This window comes from Phocoena sinus, chromosome 10 (genome assembly GCF_008692025.1).
Source record: "Phocoena sinus isolate mPhoSin1 chromosome 10, mPhoSin1.pri, whole genome shotgun sequence".
Classification (NCBI taxonomy): domain Eukaryota; kingdom Metazoa; phylum Chordata; class Mammalia; order Artiodactyla; family Phocoenidae; genus Phocoena; species Phocoena sinus.
This window is the reverse complement of record NC_045772.1, coordinates 58,431,677-58,452,624: the sequence shown is the minus strand read 5'-3', so window position 1 is coordinate 58,452,624 and position 20,948 is coordinate 58,431,677. Positions and strand designations below refer to the sequence as shown.

The following is a 20,948-nucleotide window of genomic DNA, read 5'->3' as shown; positions in this document are numbered from 1 at the left end:
TCTGTCTTAACTATTCAAATCCCCAGAGATTTCAATTCTGCAGGAGCTCTACATGGTTCTAAATTTAGCCAAGTAATAGAAATAGTTGGAAGGCATGCAATTCATTTTAATATCTGCACCTTTATGTTGCCAGGCAGCTAATTTTTAAAGTAGTCTTAGAGCAGTCCTCCACATAAAAGGACAAATATATAAGCCATGTAATCAACTGATAGGTTAGTAATTGTGTTAAAATATTACCTATAACTTCTGTAAGTGACCAACATCACCCCTCCAAAAATATATTCTATATTTCTTACACAGGGATAGAGTTTTAAATATTTCAACAAAACATGGGACTTCCCTGGCAGTCCAGTGGTTAAGACTCCATGCTTCCAACGCAGGGGGCGTGGGTTTGATCCCTGGTCTGGGAACTAAGATCCTGCATGCCGTGCGGTGCAGCCAACAACAACAATACCATGTTAATAGCAAATCACTTTCCTTACAGCTTATTTATGTTTCTACTTCAAAGGAACATATAGATAGGTTTAAGGAGTTTCACCTTCAATGCAAAATGTTTTTGTACACTTTGCTATACAGCACAAATCAGCACAACATTGTAAATCAACTATACTTCAATAAACAAAAAAAGGGGGGAAAAAAAGTTTTTGTAGAAAGGACCGACATGTCTCATTTCATGTAGAGTCCCAGAGCAGGACATTCTCAAGCTGTTGGACCATAAGTGACCAGGGTATACCAGATCCCAATTCTAAGGATCTAGTTTGCATTTTCTAAAACATCAGACCTCATAAGGAGCCATAAAACCATACTCCAGCATAAATGTTCAATACAATAAACACCTTAATTTCATGTCAGTTTCCTAGACTGTGTTTACAGATCAACGTGTAAAACATATGTGCAGATGAATATAAGATGCAGGTTCAAAGTATAAAAGACCTGGATTAGAACTTTCCCTATCTAAGGAGATTTTAATTCACAGAGTTGAAAATAACAAAGAGGGAAACAACTCAAGTGACTATACCACAGAAAGAAAAAGCCTGGATTACATAAGAGTAATAAGAAGGATACGAATACTTATTTTCACCTTCACATGTCACCACTAAGTTAGGAGAAGAAAAAACAATACAATGCCAATTTTCTGCAAAACATCCCATCTCCTATGGCAAGTCATCAGCACTGCCTATATATAACTCACTTCATTCTGAGAAGTAATTCAGACACTTTATTATCAAATAATTCTGGGAAGACATAGAAGGGTCTTAGATCTGGAATCCACTCTTATTTTTTGTACTGGAAATAACTGATCCCATAAAGATAGCAAAGGGTAGATAAGTAAGAATGAGAAGCAGTTCCCCTTTAAAGGAACCATTCCCCACTAAAGGTATCAGGGTTCCTTGCAGAAGTGACTGATTCCAGGTTTGTAAAGTACAAAGCGAGCCCAAAATACCTTGTTGTGCCAGGATGTAAGGAAGTCCTCAAAACTTGACTGAGACAAGTCAAAAAGACATAGGAGTTAGTTTGAAGGGGCTCCCACTGACCAAAGTGACAATTGTTTTATGTATAATACTAAGTATTGTCAGTATTTTTTTAAGTGCTTTTCCTTACTGAAAAAAAAAAATGGAAAAAAACAAAAATACACAAACCCCAAAGCTCTGAAATTAAGCATTAACAAACCAGGTTCATGATATATGGTCAGCATCCAAAAACCCAACTATAAACAATGCCAAGCAGTGTTCCTCAGTATTATTTTTGCAATTGTTAGTCATGTTAAGCATCAAGAAAAAGAAAACACATCATTGCACATCACAGCCACCCCCCCAAAAAAAGGCTAAAATTTTGACACTAGCGAACTGAATAATGTTTGATGCTATACCACAAACAGCTTCTGATGTATATCCCATGTGAAAAAGTCTTTACACATATATGACATATTTTTAATATTGATAAAGGATTGTAACATATTGAATTTTTTAAAATACCAAACCTATAGTGATCCTCAAAAACAAAAACGGGAGAAATAAAGTTCTTCTTTGTAGAATAACGCCAACTAGTAAATGTAGAAGGAATGACAGACTCAACATTTTGCAACCACCAATGTAATAACTAATTCAGACAAGGATCATCAACGAATGTTACCACTACTGGGCAAAACACAGAGGAAGAGTCATACCATCTTAACAGTATCATCCCACAGATTGTTTCTTAATTACAAAGGGAAAAAGGCACCTTTACAAAGAAGAAATGTAGCCTATATCAACTTATCTAAGTGACCAAACTTATATCACAATAAGCACACAATACCTAAATAGTATTCTTGCCAAAAATATTTAATCTGAACCTAATCATGACAAATCCAAATTGTGAAACATTCTTCAACATAACTGGCCTGAACTCTTCAAAAATATCAATGACACGAAAAACAAAAATAGAAAGAACTGCTCTGAGTTAAAAGGCTAAAACAATATGAAAATTAAATGTAATTCATGATACTTGAATAAATCCAGGATTGGAAGGACAGCTATAAAGCAATATCTCAATTATTGAGATGATGGAGGAAATTTGATTATAGACTGTAAATAATTATATATATCACTGTAAAATATTTAAATGTGATAATGAGTTTGATAACAATATTATACTAATACAGGAAAATACCTTGTTCTTAGGTGATATATATTTAACAAATTCTAGGTGAAGTTTCCTGATGTGTGTAATTTCCTAATACACAATAAAAAATAATGTATATATGTATAGGGAGGGAAGGGAGAGAGGTGGAAAGTGAGAGAGAGGGAGGGAAGGGGTAAAGAAAGAGTGTGAGAGCACAAATGTGACAAAATATTCAATAAATATTAGGTAAAAGTCATATTGATGCTCACTGTATCACTCTTTCAACTTTTCTATAGGTTTGGAATTCTTCCACATAAAAACATGGGGGTGAAAAATAACAAGCAGCAACATTAACCCAAGCTCTTGGCTATCCAGTATAAATTTTGCTGTGTCCTAAAAGCAATTCCAGGTGATGATTACAAGTGCAGACTTCAGCATGAAGTTATGTTCTGGGTTATGTTCTGGCTGCACGATGATGGACAAATAACCTAACCTAACCTCTCTGCAATGGTCTGAATGTGTCCTCTCAAAATTTATATGTTGAATCCTAACCCCCAAACATGATATTAAGAGGTGAGGCCTTTGGGGTGGTTAAGTCATGAGCTTACTGCCTTATAAAAAAGGTTCCAGGGCTTCCCTGGTGGCGCAGTGGTTGAGAGTCCGCCTGCCGATGCAGGGGACACGGGTTCGTGCCCCAGTCCGGGAAGATCCCACATGCTGCGGAGCGGCTGGGCCCATGAGCCATGGCCTCTGAGCCTGCGCGGCCGGAGCCTGTGCTCTGCAATGGGAGAGGCCACAACAGTGAGAGGCCCGTGAACGGCAAATAAATAAATAAATAAAAATTAAAAAAAAAAAAAAAAAAAAAAAAAGGTTCCAGAGAGATCCCTAGCTCCTTTCACCATGTGAGGACACAGTAAGATGCTGGCTATTAACCAGGACAAGGGCCCTCAGCAGAATCTGACCATGCTTGATCTTGGACTATTCAGCTTCCAGAACTGTGAGAAATAAATTTTTGTTGAGGAGCCACCTAGTATTTTGTTATAGCAGTCTGAACAGATTAAGTCACTCCCTAAACCTCAACTGTAAATAGGGATAACACAGTACTACTCCATAGGGACTATCTTCTGAGAATTAAATGATCTAATATGTTCTGTTATTATACTTCTGTGATATCACATTCTTTGTTCACTTAACTACCCTGTAAGTATATGGGGAGACTGGACCAATTTTTAGCCTTTCTCTGACTTGGCAACTAGTTTATAAGCTATAATAACTTTATTAAAATTTTGTGAATTGCCAAATATATCCAAATTCAAATAAAAGAATTAAAATGCATTCCATCTAAGGACCAAAAAAAATAAATCCACCATTAGCACAAATGACAGAGCTAACATACTCTAAAGTACCCATCAAAGCAGTAGCTTTTCACAGCTTACATTTGCTCCTTCCTCAAAATACTAGAGGGTCACCTGTCAGGAACAGACACAGGCTGCCTTGGTCCCAAAAATGTCAACCTTTACATAAAAATCCAATGCCCTCAGGCTAGAAGTGCCTCTTACATTCTGGAATATCCTGGGGCTTCATGTCAGCTCTCTTATCACTCTGTAAGTTTGCCCTGCATGATCCCATTTCCTATCATGGATTGAACACCCTTCAGGTACAGAGTACTCCAAAAACCTAAATACCCCTGCTTCTCTGTAGAGCTCCAGATTCATTTAGACAACTAGCTGCTATACATTTCCAAAAGTGAACTTTACCAACACTCCTCTAAGGCAAAAGCTGCCCCCCCCTTTAGTGATATAATTGACATATATTAGCTACAGGTATACAACATGATTCAATACATGTATATACTGTGAAATAATCACAAGTCTAATTAACATCCATCACCAGACATATTCACAATTTTTTCCTTGTAATAAGAATGTCTAAGATCTTCTCTGCTAGAAACTTTCAAATATACAATACAGTATTAACTATAGTCCCCATGCTGTACATTTCATCCCCAAGACTTATTTATATATATGTGTGTGTATATAAACATATATATGTAACTGGAAATTTGTACCCTTTTGTCCACCTTCACCCATTTCAGCCATCCCCCACTCCCTGCCTTTGGCAACCACCAATCTGTTCTCTTGTAGCTGTGAGATTCCACATAAGTGAGCTCATACAGTACTTGTCCTTCTCTGACTTATTTCACTTAGCATAATGCCCTCAAGGTGCGTCTATCTAATCTATCTATACTGTCACAAATAGCAGAAGTTCCTTCTTTTTCCTGTGTGTGTGTGTGTGTGTGTGTGTGTGTCTGTATACAGCCACATTTTCTTTATCCATTAATTCGTTGCTGGACACTTAGGTTGTTTCCATGTCTTAGCTACTGGGAACAATGCTGCAATGACATCAGGGTGCAGGTATCTCTTCAAGATAATGATTTCATTTCCTTCAAATATATATCCAGAAGTAGGACTGCTGGGTCACATGGTAGTTCTATTTTTTAATGTCTTGAGGAACCTCCATACTGCTTTCATAGTGGCTATCCCAGTTTACATTCTCACCAACAGTGCACTAGGGTTCCCTTTTCTCCATATTGTCACCAACACTTACTATTGCTTATCTTTTTGATAATAGCCACTCTAACAGGTGTAAGCTAACATCTCATTGAGGTTTTGATTTGCATTTTCCTGATGATTAGCGATGATGAGCACATTTCCATGTACCTGTTAGCCATCTCGTTATCTTTTTTGGAAAAATGTCTATTCAGTTCCTCTATCCATTTTTTAATCAGATTGGTTTTTTTCCTATTGAGGTGCATGAGCTCTTTATACATTCCAGATATTAACCCTTTTACAAATATATGATATTTTGGAAGTATAGTTTATGTACAATATTATGCAAGTTATAGATGTACAATATAGTGATTCATAATTTTTCAAGGTTATACTCCATTTAGTTATAAAATGTTGGCTATATGCCGTGTTGTAGCATATATCCTTGTAGCTTTTTTTATATATAATAGTTTGCACCTCTTTCAAATATATGATTAGTAAATATTTTCTCCCATATAGTAGGCTTTTTCATTTTGTTGATGGTTTCCCTTGCTGTGCAGAGATTTCTAGTTTGATAGAGTCCCACTTATTCATTTGTGCTTTCGCTGTCTTTGCTTCTGGTGTCAAATCCAAAGAATCCCCAAGACTGATGTCAAGGAGCTTACTCCCTATGTTTCTTTCTACAAGTTTTAGGTCTTATGTTCAAGCCTTTAATCCATTTTGAGCCATTTTTTTGTGTTTGGTGTAATATAGTAGTCCAGTTTTCCCAACACCATTTATTGAAGAGATTATCCTTTGCCTATTGTTTATTCTTGGCTCCTCTGTCATAAGTTAATTGACCACATGTGCATGGGTTTATTTCTGGGCTCTCTATTCTGTTCCATTAATCTATGTATCTGTTTCTATGCCAATACCATACCGTGCTGATTATTATGGCTTTGTAATATAGTTTGAAATCAGGAAGTATCATACCTTCAGTTTTGTTCTTCTTTCTCAAGATTTCTTTGGCTATTTGGTGTCTTTTGTGGTTCCACACAAATTTTAGGATTGTTTGTCCCCTGTGAAAAATGCGACTGGAATTTTGATAGTGATTGTAATGAATCTGTAGATTGCTTTGGGTGGTATGGACATTTTAACAATATTAATTCTTCCAATCCATGAGCGGAGAGTATCCTTCCAGTTATTTGTGTCTTCTTCAATTCCTTTCACTGATGTCTTACAGTTTTCAGTGTACATGTCTTTCACCTCCTTGGTTAAACTTATTCCTAGATATATTATTCTTTATGCTACAATCAAAAGTGGAATCTTTTTTTTTTTTTTTTTTTGCAGTATGCGGGCCTCTCACTATTGTGGCCTCTCCTGTCGGAGAATAGGCTCCAGACGCGCAGGCTCAGCGGCCATGGCTCACGGGCCCAGCCACTCCGCAGCATGTGGGATCTTCCCGGACCGGGGCACAAACCCATATCCCCTGCATCGGCAGGCAGACTCTCAGCCACTGCGCCACCAGGGAAGCCCTGGAATCATTTTTTAAATTTCTCTTTTTGATAGTGATTAATGTATAAAAACACAACTGTTTTCTGTATATTGATTTTATATCCTGCAACTTTACTGAATTCATTCATTAGTTCTAACCATTTTTGGTGTAGTGTTTAGGATCTTCTATATATAATATCATGTCATGTCATCTGCAAATCTTCTTCCTTTCTGATCTGAATGCCTCTTATTTCTTTTTTTGCCAACTGCAGTGACTAGGACTACCAATATTATGTTGAATAAAAGTGGCAAGGAAAAGCTTTCAGCTTCAGTTGAGTTTAATGTTAGATGGGGGCTTGTAATATATGGCTTTTATGGTGTTGAGGTACATTCCTTCTATACCCACTTTTGTTGAGAGTTTGTTTGTAATCCTTTTTCTGCACCATTGCGATGACCGTATGATTTTTATCGTTCATTTTGTTAATGGGGTGTATCACAACTGATTGACTTGCAGATGTTGAACCACCCTTGCATCCCTGAAATAAATCCCATTTGACTATGGTGTATGATCCGTTTAATGTATTGTTGAATTCAGTTTGCTAATATTTTGTTGAGGATTTTTGCATGTATATTCATCAGGGACACTGGCCTGTAATTTTCTTTACTTGTAGTGTGTCCTTGTCTGGTTTTTGTATCAAGGTTATGTTAGCCTCATAAAATGAATTTGGAGTTTGAGAAGGATTGGTATTAGTTCTTCTTTAAATGTTTGGTAGAATTCACCAGTGAAGCCACCTGGCCCTGGACTTTTGTCTGTTGGAAGGTTTTTGATTACTGATTCAATCTCTTTACTAGTACAGGCATAGCTTGGAGATATTGCAGGATCAGTTCCAGACCACTGTAATAAATCAAATATCGAAATAAAGCAAGTCACAAATTTTCTGGCTTCCCAGTGCACATGAAAGTTATGTTTAGACTATATTATAGTCTGTTAAGTGTAAAATAGCATTATGTCTAAAAAAAACAATGTACATACCTTAATTTTAAAATATTTTATTGCTAAAAAATGCCAAAACAACATAATAGTAACATGAAAGATCACTGATCACAGATCACTGTAACAAATAATGAAGAAATTTGAAAAATTACAAGAATTACCAAAACATGACATGGAGACACAAAGTAAGCAAATGCTGTTAGAAAAATAGGGCTGATAGACTTGATCAATGCAGGGTTGCCACAAACCTTCAATTCGTAAAAATCACAGCATCTGTGAAGTGCAATAAAGCCAAGCTCAGTAAAATGAGGTATGCTTCTAATGGGATTCCTCAGATTTTCTATTTCCTCATGACTTAGTCCTGGTAGGTTGTATGTGTCTAGGAATTTATCCATTTCTTCTAGGTTGTCCAACTTGTTGGCATATAATTGTTCACAGTAGTCTCTTGAGGTACCAGGTGTTAACATCTCTTTCATTTCTGATTTTATTTGAGTCCTCTTTTTTCCTTGGTGAGTCTAGCTACAGGTTTGTCTATTTTATCTTTTTTTTTTTTTTTTTTTTTTTTTTGCGGTACACAGGCCTCTCACTGATGTGACCTCTCCCGTTGCGGAGCACAGCCTCCGGACGCACAGGCCTAGCGGCCATGGCTCACGGGCCCAGCCGCTCCACAGCATGTGGGATCTTCCCGGACAGGGGCACGAACCCATGTCCCCTGCATCGGCTGGCGGACTCTCAACCACTGCACCACCAGGGAAGCCCTATTTTATCTTTTTTTAAAAAATAAAAACTAGCTCCTAGTTTCACTGTTCTTTTCTATTGTTTCTCTATTTTATTTATTTCTACTCTGATATTTATTTCCTTTCTTCTACTTACATTAGGTGTAGCTTGTTCTTCTTTTTCTAGTTCCTGGAGGTGTAAAGTTAGGTTATTTGCAATCTTTCTCATTTCTTAATGTAGGCATTTGTCACTATGAACTTCCCTTTTAGAAGTACTTTCACTGCATCCCATAGGTTTTGTATTTAGTATATTGTATTTCCATTTTCATTCGTCTCTGGGTATTTTTTATTTTCTCTTTTTATCTCTTCTTTGACTTGTTGATTATTCAGTAGCATATGTTTAAGCTCTACATGTTTATGAATTTTCCAGTTTTCCTCTTATCATTGATTTCTAGTTTCATACCACTGTGGTCAGAAAAGATTCTTGATATGATTCAATCTCCTTAAATTTATTAAGACTTGTTTCATGCCTGACATATACTCTATCTTAGAGAATGTTCCATGTGCACTTGAGAAGAATGTGTATTCTGTTACTTTTGGATGGAATGTTCTATACATGTCTGTTAAGTCTATCTGGTCTAACTTGTCATGTAAGGCCAATGTTTCCTTACTGATTTTCTGTCTGCATGATTTATCCATTGATGAAAGTGGGGAATTAAGGTCCCCTATTATTGTATTGCTGTCTATTTCTCCCTTTAGGTCGGTTAATATTTACTTCAAGTGCTCCTAAAACCTGCCCCCTTTCTCATCTCTGTTAGCAATACCACCCAGTCACCCAAAACAGAAACTGAGAATCACCTATTCACAATTACTTCCCTCTCCTCTCATATTTAGCCAATTTCCAAACTCTGGCACCATCTCCTGGATCCACTTGATCTTCTCAGCTCCTGTCCTCTCTTCTCCACTCCCATCACTGATAGGCAGAGGATTTAGTTAATGGGACAAGACCTCCAGAGTTCTTTTCTGCCTCCAGCAGAGCAACTGGCTATGTTCCCATGATGACTGCTCTGTTGGCCTATCAGCCTTTATCCCTGAATAAATAAAATCTCTAACCTATCCTTGATGAACATGTAGTGTGAGTGAGAAATAAACCGTTGTTTCAAGATATTAAGGGGGTTGTTTCTTACCCATCTCTATCCTGATTTCAGCATCTTCTGCACTACTACAACAGCCCCCTAACAAGTGTCTCTCCCTCCACTCTAAATCCCCTGTATTTTTCCAAAGTGCTACCAGAGTTACCTTTATAAAACAATCATTCCATTTCTCTGATGAAAATCTTCAGAGGTTCCTTTTTGCCTCAAAATATTCCAGAAATATTCCAAAATCCTTAATATACCTCTTAAAGCCTACCGCAAAATTAGGCTCTATATACATTGTCTCCAGCCATTCAAAATAATACTACCTCTCCATACATACCATAGTTTTTAATACTCCTGAGTCTTTGCCCAGGCTAGTCTATCTGCTTGAAATGCATTCCCACCCTATACCACCCCACCCTACCTCTGCCTGCCTAGCCAAACAAACCATTTGGCAACTGTCCCTCCCATTTTCTCAACAGCTATTCAAATTTGTGTCTCTTCTCAATGACCCTATTTTGCCAAAGCTCTTTATTGGAACACACTAGCCCCCTAACCCAAAAGGATAAGTCTCCTAGATCACAAGGAATATCAGGGATTTAAGGTAGGAGCTCCCTCAAATTCCTTTGTTCAGTTACCAAACATTTGTCCCCACCCCTTTCTTGACCTTTTCCTCTATCTTAATAAATGAGATAATAATTCTACCTCTGCTCTGGATTTCATCTTCTCTTCATGCTCAAGGACTTCACTCCATTATCACCACTCTCTAATGTCTTTTGCTAATTCCCCAAACATATAAATATGCTCAAGTCTCTCATCTTCAAAAACTCTTGGGACTTCTTGGGACTTCTCTGGTGGTCCAGTGGTTAAGACTCTGCGCTTCCAATGCAGGGGACATGGGTTTGATCCCTGGTCCAGGAAGATCCCACATGCTGTGGAGCAACTAAGCCTGTGCACCCCAACTACTGAGCCTGAGCTCTAGAGCCCACGAGCCACAACTACTGAGCACGCGTGCCACAACTACTGAAGCCCGCGTGCCCTAGAGTCTGTGCACCGCAACTACCAAGCCTGCGTGCCACAACTACTAAAGCCCGTGCGCCTACAGCCCATGTTCCACAACGAGAAGCCACCGCAACGAAGAGTAGCCCCTGCTCGCCACAACTAGAGAAAGCCCGTGCGCAGCAACAAAGACCCAAAACAGCCATAAATTAATTAATTTTTTAAAATGCAATATATTAAAAAAAAATCAAGCCCCTACCTACCTTTCTAGCCTTTTCTATAAATAATCCCCATAAACATCCCATGTGTAGGCATATCCTGTCCTTGAAGTCTGCCAAAGGCATCATGCTGCTCTGCTCTACACCTCCACCGTTTATGTAGGTAGTTCCTCCCCTAGAGCTCTCTTCCTTATAGCTGTCTACCTGGTTAACTCCTGTCGGCCCTTCAAGATTCATAATCCCCTGACAGAAAGTCTTTCCAGATCTCCACTGTACTTCCAAAGCACTTTGCGCATTCCTCTAGCTCAGAGCTCATCAGCCTGCAGTATCCTGACTGACTTCTCGGTCTAAGTTCTTTGAAGGTAAGGACTATGTCTTGTTTTTTTACACCCCCAGCACCTAATACTTCGTAACTATTCATATGCTAGTTGAATTAATGAATCCACTGAGATTCAATTCAAACTTTACCTTCTCTGAAAAGTTGAAACTATCATTTAGAATTAAGCATTCTTCCTCCTGCTTTCACATTATATTTTATTACCACGTTGTAATACTCATGACCTTGTAATTTATTCACTCTTTTGTAATGTATAAAAATAAAACATGAGCTCCTTGACAATAGGGACAATGTCGCATCTACCTTGGTATCTTTAGCATATAACACAATATCTAACCAAGAAACGGGCACCTATTAAATGTCTGAGTAAGTTGCTCTTTTCATAAATTTTCTTGAGGTATTACCTGCCTTGAAGATCACTTTGTATTGTAAAAATAAAGAAGAACCAGAAACTAAGAGAAGACCTTCTAACAAAGAACTGTCCTGGAAAGAAAACATATAGGTGATGTTTATTTTAACAAAGACTAATAATAAACTGAGTTTCTCTGATTTCTAAGCTAGTACTATATGACAGGTTCATAGTGCACCAAAGCAAAAGCTGGGTTGGTAAGATGAAACAGTGGCAAGTGAATGCCTATAATTCTTAATTGAAAATCTATAATCTTTTCAGAGGGCCTCAGGTGGCAGACTGCGTGTGTGCGTGTGTGCGTATGGCTAAATTTGTGTCCCCTACTGTGGGAAATGAGCAAAGCACAAGTCAACAATAAAGTACAGGACAGAACAGCGAGAAAAGAAGAGACTCATGGCCTAAAACACATTATGGATCTGAACAGATCCTATAGCTGAATCCAGTCAGACTGCTAAACTGAAAAGACAATTGCTATTTCCCAACCTATAAGAAACTAATAGGCAGAAAAACAGTTATGAAAGCAATGTTAATTCCAAAGAAAAAAAGGAAGAAAAAGAGAAAAATAAAGCACACAGAAATAAAGCACCATTTTATCTCTGCCAATATAACTTCAATGCTGTTCTGTTATCTAACAGCACTAGAGAACATTATTTAGAGACTAGTAATTTGATCATGTTTAATATAGACTGTCCTTCTGTGAGGTAGGCTATGTTGCTGACTGTGGCCACCAAATAGATGTAAATACATCCCAGCTACATGGAAAGTGTGCTCATTAATATCTGTAGATACCTTTCTGTCTCTCTTCTGTATTATCTACTAAACTATAGGTGAAGTAAAATATTGAAGCTCGCCTAAGAATTCATCAAGCGCAGCTTCAATCTCAAGTGTTTACATTTTAAATGAGTAAATGTATCAGGAGGTATTATTGTATTTAACCTTGAGATACCTCCAAAAGTCAATTTTCCTGTACCCTAAAAGGAAACAGACCAACAACTCTATTTTACATATAAAGACACTGATTCAGCAGAGTTCATGAGGGTAAACTCAGCACAGCCTCAGAGAACTTCAAACAGGGTTAAAAATTCAAGTCTCAAGCACTGGCTCTGATTTTACTCCCTCACAAAACCTACACAGAAACTAAACAGGTTTGATTCCTTTCAGTAGTCCTATCTTACCAGTCAATCACACTTCATTTTTCAGCCATCATACTCATTCAGTTAAAAAGAAAGAAAAAATATTTCTGCACTATCATATAGGGAAAATACTCCAAGTGCAAACCCTCTTCGTCTTCCTCTTCTTTTTGTCAAAAATACTGCTAGGGCAACTAAGCCCGTGCGCCACAACTACTGAGCCTGTGCTCTAAAGCCCGTGAGCTACAACTACTGAGCCCGAGTGCCACAACTACTGAAGCCCACGTGCCTAGAGCCCGTGCTCCGCAACAGGAGAAGCCAGCGCACCACAACAAAGAGTAGTCCCCGCTCGCCGCAACTAGAGAAAGCCCGCGTGCAGAAAGGAAGAACCAAGGCAGCCATAAATTTAAAAAAAATTTTTTAATTAAAAAAAATACTGCTAGGATAGAGAGTAAAACACAAAGAATAAATTTTAAACCAAATAACTCTGAAGGGAAAATAAGGAGAACTGGAAAGGGGGATAACTAATTTAAGGCTGAAGATACCATGATAAAGGTAAAACTTTGGTAGTACAGGCACATCTTAGTTCAGGATTTCAGTTGTTGGCCTTAGTATAGCTCTGCCCCAAATCAAGACTCTAACAATGATCTCTCTTGGGTACAGTGTTAGCTAGGAGGGGCAAAACAACTGGCAAAGGGAATTCCCTGGTGGTCCAATAGTTAGGGCTCTGTGCTTCCACTGCAGGCTGCACGGGTTCAATCCCTTGTCGGGGAACTAAGATCCCGCGTGGGGCACCCAAAAAAAAAAAAAAAAAAAAAAACTGACAAAATCACTATCTAGACACAGACCTCTACAACATATGCCTCAAATTATCTAATTATTTTTCTTTCCTTCTCTTTTCCTTACAGCTAGTAGAGGAATAAGACAAAAATCACATGCTCTAGAGCTCTTTTGGCACTGGAGAGATCAAGATCCTAGCAAATTTAACTTCAATGTGAGCAGAAAACTTAGAATGGAATGTACAGAGGGAAACATGGTAAAGACAAAGAGGAACCCAGCTTTGTGGAAACTGGTCCAAAAGAGGCAGACAAAATGAGAGTTTGGGGGATGCCCTGAAGGGTTCCAGAACGTTACACCTAAACGAAGGAAGGTTTCTGTGGTTTTCCAGAGGAGAGGCGTCCAGTTGAAACAATGGTATATCCCAGGGCAGCAAGGTGTGACAACAGGGCAGGTGAAAGAACAAGTAATTTATCTGTAGCTAAAGTCTAACCCTGAAAGCAAAGGGAAAACAGCAAAATGTAAGGCAGGTGAGATAAAGCAGCCAGATTTTAAAAATATATATGGGCTTCCCTGGTGGCACAGTGGTTAAGAATCTGCCTGCCAATGCAGGGGACACAGGTTCGAGCCCTGGTCTGGGAAGATCCCACATGCCGCGGAGCAACAAAGCCCGTGTGCCACAACTACTGAGCCTGCGCTCTAGAGCCCGCGAGCCACAACTACTGAGTTCACATGCCACAACTGAAGCCCGCGTACCTAGAACCCGTGCTCCACAAGAGAAGACACCACAGTGAGAAGCCCACACACCGCAACAAAGAGTAGGCCCCGCTCGCCACAACCAGAGAAAGCCCACGCACAGCAATGAAGACCCACCGCAGCCAAAAATAAAAAAATAAATAAATTTTTAAAAAAAAAAGAGGGCTTCCCTGGTGGCGCAGTAGTTGAGAGTCCACCTGCCGATGCAGGGGACACGGGTTCGTGCCCTGGTCCGGGAAGATCCCACACGCCGCGGAGCAGCTAGGCCCGTGAGCCATGGCCGCTGAGCCTGCGCGTCGGAGCCTGTGCTCCGCAACGGGAGAGGCCACACAGTGAGAGGCCCGCGTACCACACACACACAAAAAAAAAAAAAAAATATATATATATATATATATATAAAATTTGTGAGTATAGGGAGGAAAGGTGTATTTCAAATGTATCCCTTATTAAGTTTGGATTGTCACTGCCTTGATTACTTTCCTCCTAGTTCTGTTATAAAGCTTACACAAGTTTGAACCACCCTTCTCCAAGGAAGCATTCCCCATAATGCTGCTCACGTGCCAAAACCACGCACAAATTCTTACAACTGGCACATCCAACAAAAACACAGCCCCCACAAAAATATGAACTGCATATCTGGAAAATCTAGTCTTTTAATATGAATGTTGACCACTTTAAGGTCCGATCAGCTTTTAGGAAAGAGAAAGGTGCTTTGCAGATATGAAATACGGTTTTGATCATTATTAATAATAAACACTGAAGCACAAATGTTGTTATCAACATGAAATATACCAAAAACATCCATACAAGGAAGATAATGAATCAAGTGGCAAAGGAAACTAGCTAATGTTAAAAGTCTATCTCTATTCTGTACACTAGACAAGAATTGTATGGAAGACTAACAGTGGGAGCAAAATTACCTCCAAAAGATCAAGACAGCACTTGACTAGTCTGCAAACCAGCTTTTTCTCTTTCTTTTCCCACTACAGACTCACAACCAATAAATATCAATTAGAAATAAGCTAAGTTATTTTATTAAACTTAGAAGGTTTTGCACAGAAAAGGAAACCATAAACAAAACAGACAACCCTCAGAATGGGAGAAAATATTTGCAAATGAGGCAACCAACAAGGGATTAATCTCCAAAATATGTAAACAGCCCATGCAGCTCAATATCAAAAAAACAAACAACCCAATCAAAAAATAGGCAGAAGAGGGACTTCCCTGGTGGCGCAGAGGTTAAGAATCCACCTGCCAATGCAGGGGACACGGGTTCGAGCCCTGGTCTGGGAAGATTCCCACATGCCACAGAGCAACTAAGCCCTTGCGCCACAACTACTGAGCCTGTGCTCTAGAGCCCGTGAGCCACAACTACTGAGCGCGCTCGCCTAGAGCCCGTGCTCCGCAACAAGAGAAGGCACTGCAATGAGAAGCCCGCACACCACAACGAAGAGTAGCCTCTGCCCACCGCAACTAAAGAAAACCCACACGCAGCAACAAAGACCCAAAACAGCCAAAAATAAATAATTAATTAATTTTTTTAAAAATGGGCAGAAGATTTAAACACATTTCTCCAAAGAAGACATACAGATGGCTAAAAAGCACATGAAAAGATGCTCAACGTCATCTAATTATTAGAGAAATGCAAATCAAAACTACAATGAAGTATCACCTCATACCAGTCAGAATGGCTATCATCAAAAAATCTACAAACAATAAATGCTGGAGAGGGTGTGGAAAAAAGGGAACCCTCCTACACTGTTGATGGGAATGTAAATTGGTACAGCCACTACGGAAAACAGTATGGAGGTTCCTTAAAAAACTAAAATAAACCCAGCAATCCCACTCCTGGGCATATACCTGGAGAAAACCGTAAGTCAAAAAGATACATGCACCCCAATGTTCACTGCAGCACTATTAACAATAGCCAAGACATGGAAGCAATCTAAATGTCCATCATCAGAGGAATGGATAAAGAAGATGTGGTACATATATACAATGGAATATTACTCAGCCATAAAAAAAGAACAAAATAATGCCATTTGCAGCAACATGGATGGACCCAGAGATTGTCATATTGAGTGAAGTAAGTCAGACACAGAAAGACAAATATCATATGTTTATATGTGGAATCTAAAAAAAGGGTCCAATGAACTTATTTACAAAACAGAAATAGAGTCACAGATGCAGAAAACAAACTTATGGTTACCAAGTGGGAAAGAGGGGGGAGGGATAAATTGGGAGGCTGGGATTGACATACACACACTTACATAAAATAGATAACTCATAAGAACCTACTATATAGCACAGGGAACTCTACCTAATACTCTGTAATGACCTATATGGGAAAAGAATCTAAACAAGAGTGGATGTATGTATATGTATAACTAATTCACTCTGCTGTACAGCAGAAACTAACACAACACTGTAAATCAACTATACTTCAATAAAAATTAATTTTTTAAAAAAGAGAAAGAAACTGAGTTATTTTAAACCCTGCTGATTACCTCACTTATCTTTACACTTCTAGCTCTACAGGATAAGGACTTAAGCTGAGATCTTTTGGGACCTGAGTAATTGTGTGGGTGCAAACCTATAGTTTTTATTTGCCTGCAAAAGATTTTGAGGTCTTCAATGAAAAACAAAAACAAGCTGCAAAACAATCTATTAACGCCTTTAGAGCATTGGGCTAAGTCAGGGAAGAGACCTTACAAGAGCATTTAACCACTAGCTTCATTTTTTCCCCCAAGAAAATACCGGGAAAGGCCTGAAAAGTATCTCCCAGGAAAAATCAAAGTCTTTGACAATTTAGAAAAGCAAGCAAGCAGTTAAAGGAACTGAAAAGATTTTTTATTTTCTTGTGGTATACAAACTAAGGAGGAATAGAATAAAATGAGTCCCTTAAAAATACCAAAAGTGTTTTGACTATTGGGAGACATGACCGCCTGAGGCTTTTTTACCTTTTCTCCTTATTCTCTCTCATCTCGAGGCTGGGGTTCCCACTTTGATCAGTTTTTTTTTTTTAAAAGCACAGTTAAGTACTCTGGGAAACTTACTGTCAAAACTATAAAACTGAAACAGCTTTCCCAGTATAGGTTCAAACAACTGGACTGAACAACTCATAAGAGATCTTGCAGAAAAGCAAAATGAGGGGACTTCCCTGGTGGTCCAGTGGTTAAGACTCCACGCCCCCAATGCAAGGGGGCTGGGTTGTATCCCTAGTCAGGGAACTAGCTCCCACATGCATGCCACAATTAAGAGTCCACATGCCGCAACTAAGAGCCCACATGCCACAACTAAGGGATCCCGCATGCCGCAACAAAGTTCCCACATGCCGCAACTGAGACCCAGTGCAGCCAAATAAATAAATATTAAAAAAAAAAAAAAAAAAGAAAAGCAAAAAGAACACCTGGATTTAGGAAACATCCCAGAATCTTTCCTTTCATACTGCCTAAGTAAAAATGATGAAACCACTGCAGATTATTGTAATTAGGGCTTCCAACACCAATTTTTTTTAAGTGTTAGAGAAAATAGATACACACTAAGGAAATCTAAGGGAACTCAAAGAGGAGTCAAAACAGATCAAGGTTAAGAAATCTTTCCTATCTATATCTGTTTTCAGAAATAAACTCAAACTTAAGAAGGAATGGACAGAGTAACTTTATTGGAGAGATGGAACAAGTGCTACACTGCTAAAGTGACAATCATGGTAAGAACAAAAGGTAACCACTAAAAGACAATTAAGTGGCATATTTTCTACAGACAGTGAAAAGGATACAGCTGGAGGAAAATACTAAAGCCACTGTGTATGAAGAATATCTCTAAAATTAGACCCACCAACTGTATTCATGCACACATATTCAAGCCATGAGTCCACTTATTTTTCCTACTTGTAAGTTGGCAGCACATTCCACAGAGGGACACTCAGAGTCCTTTATCCCATCTTACAAGTAGGCATAGGGAAACAAAACAAAACAAAACACACACAGACAACCACACACACACAATTTCACAAAATTCTCTCCTCTGTACTTCCTGGGACCATGTAACAAAAATGCAACACTTTTTATCCCTTCCTCAAAATCTGCTTTTTCCTGAAAGCTTTCCTTGAGTTCATGAAGAGAGGAATAAGCAATGCATCATTCAGAAACCATTACCTGTACTGAAACATTGTCAGTACTCAGTACAGTATTTATCTCTAAGAGGTGAGAACATGGCATAGAGATGTTTGAATGTCTCTGGGTCCTGAGAAAGACTTCCTAGAAACTTTGTGAAAGGATTTTAAAAGAGACAAGAGAAATGAGGTAGAAGCCTTATTAATGTGCCAAAATTATGTCAGAAATTATTCACAAAACGAGAATATACCTTTTTACAATAATAATAACAGAACCAGATCCAGTCCAATAGATACAAGTGCCCCAATTCTCCCACTCCCACTTCCCACTCAAACCATTCTCTCATGGGCCTGGAAGCTTTCAATGTCCTGGCAAAAGTTTAAACAAAAACCTAGCTTTGCAACCAGCATTCCTACAAAGTGTTAAAAGCACTACCTCGCCCGCTTTGCCTTCCTAAGCTGGAACAGTTGCCAGGACTGCCCCAAAGAGAAATCTCATCCAGGCCACTCTAGCCAGAAGATCAATGAAGGTAACAAATATACCAATCAAGAAATGAGAAAGGAAAAAATAAATGAGGGATAAACCACACAACTCAGGAGCCCTGCTCCTTTTACCCTCAGACTTAATATAATTTACTTGCTAAAAACAACCCCACAAATGGATTTGTAGAAAAAAGGATAAGATGTTCCCCAAAACCGAACACTCCACCATTGTTAAAGAAAGCTATTCTTACAAGTTTTCAAGCTCAACTGTCTCCACGTGAATGGGGGAAAAAATCTAACCCATACAGCCCAGACCATAAATATTAACATCTTCAGTGTACTAAAAAATTCAAAGTGGAACCTGCCTACTCAGTTCTCTGGGGCCAAAGAGGTAAGGATGGTGATGTTTGTCTCATCGGGGATGTGAACAAACCTCAAGGCAAGAGCCTGCAACAGTAAAAATTCTAGCCACATGAAATCTGAGATAATCTTCCTCGGAGACCACCAACACCACACTCCATCCTCTCTGCCTTCAAAGTGCTTTCACTCAATGACCTGAAAGCACAAGACTTCTGTCAAAACAGAAACGTGGCAAGAACTGACAAAAAAAAAATCTCAAGTTCTTCCAGTAAATGCCTTACAAAATCCTAGTGGAAATACATGTCTCTCATTTATGGCAATGAGAGAATTCAAGAATAAAACTCGTCTTCTTGGGGACTTCCCTGGTGGTTCAGTGGTAAAGAATCTGCCTTACAACACAGGGGACGCGGGTTTGATCCCTGGTCAGGGAACTAAGATCTCACATGCCACGGGGCAACTAACCCTGTGTGCCACAGCTACCAAGTTCGCACGCCTCAACTAGAGCCCACGCGCTCTGGAAGCTGTGCGCCACAACTACAGAGCCCACGCACCCTGGAGCCCGCACGCCACAACTAGAGAGAAGCCCACACACCACAACCAAGAGCCCGCATACCTCAACAAAGATCCCCCCACCCCGTGCCGCAACTAAGACTCAACACAGCCAAAAATATAAATAAAATAAATAAATCTTTAAAAAAAAAACTCTTCTTTACCTATTCAATCAATAAATTTGTTGAGCACCTACTGCATATCAAGGGCTATACTAAGGGCTGAGGATACGGCAACTAACAAAACAAGACCATCTAAACCTCATGAAACTTACACTCTAATGCGGGAGACTAAATATGTACAGTATGTTATAGGTTGATAAGGGGTAAGGAGGAAAATAAAGCAAAATGGCATAGGAATTTATGTAAGTATATGTGGAGGAATGGCTTTGGAATTTAGATAGCCGAGGAAATGTCACTGTTAGAGTGACATTTGAGTAAAGCCCTGAAGGTGAGGGTAGAAGGCTATGCAGCTTTACACGGAAAAGGTGATCCATGAAGATCCAAGTGCCAGCTGCTGAGGCAGAAGTGTACCTGATGTACTCAAGGAACACAGAGGAGACCAGTGAACATGTCTGCAGCGTGGTGCGGGGGGTGGGGGGGAGGTTGCTACATATCTTGGACTTTAAAGACGACTGTAAAGTCTCTGATTTTTATTCTGATAGAGGAAGGTAACCAACTCCTCTTCAGACTTCTTTCAATTAAAAAAAATCAGGCACCCTATTCTTATATGTGCAAGTTTTAAAGTTTTTGTTTTAAATTGAAGATCTACAGTGTAGATCCTAGAGTGGACGAGAAACTGGAACTTAAACTCTTAAATACAACTTTCGCTGACAGTTATCAGACCTTCAATAAAGATTCTCTGTTCTCTCAACTCTGTGGAGAACTGCAACAGGGAGGAAAAATACAACTAAAAGTGAACTGAATGGACTAACTACTACCACTTTCCACCACTATTTAAGCCGTTTTAGTCTTGATGTCCCAGACTCCAAAAAGGGGGGGGAAATAGGAGAAATAAAACGAGAGGTGAAAAAAAAAAAGCATTAGGAAGAAAGAGGAGCCACAAACAACTGATTCAAGTGCCAATTTGACTATCCAAAAATACAATAAAAAGGCAAGGAATGTGTGACATTCCTGAAGTGGAACCTGTCACCTCCCTCCTCCCGTCTCCATGCTGCCTACCAACCCAGGGCTCAGGCTTCTCAATTTTGGTTAAGTCTATTTGAAAAAATACATATAAAAGGACATTCATCCAACTGAGATCTGAATTTAAATTTTCCCACACCTCTCTTTGATTTAATGAACCTCTGGGACTGTTATTCGATCATTTCTCATCATTATCCAA

At 39.1% G+C, this 20,948-nt stretch overlaps 1 protein-coding gene across 18 annotated transcripts in view; it reads right to left on the bottom strand.

Annotated features, from left to right (window-relative positions):
- Positions 1-20,948, bottom strand: part of R3HDM2 (R3H domain containing 2) — a 150,999-nt gene that overhangs the window by 129,276 nt on the left and 775 nt on the right. The window lies entirely within an intron of this gene.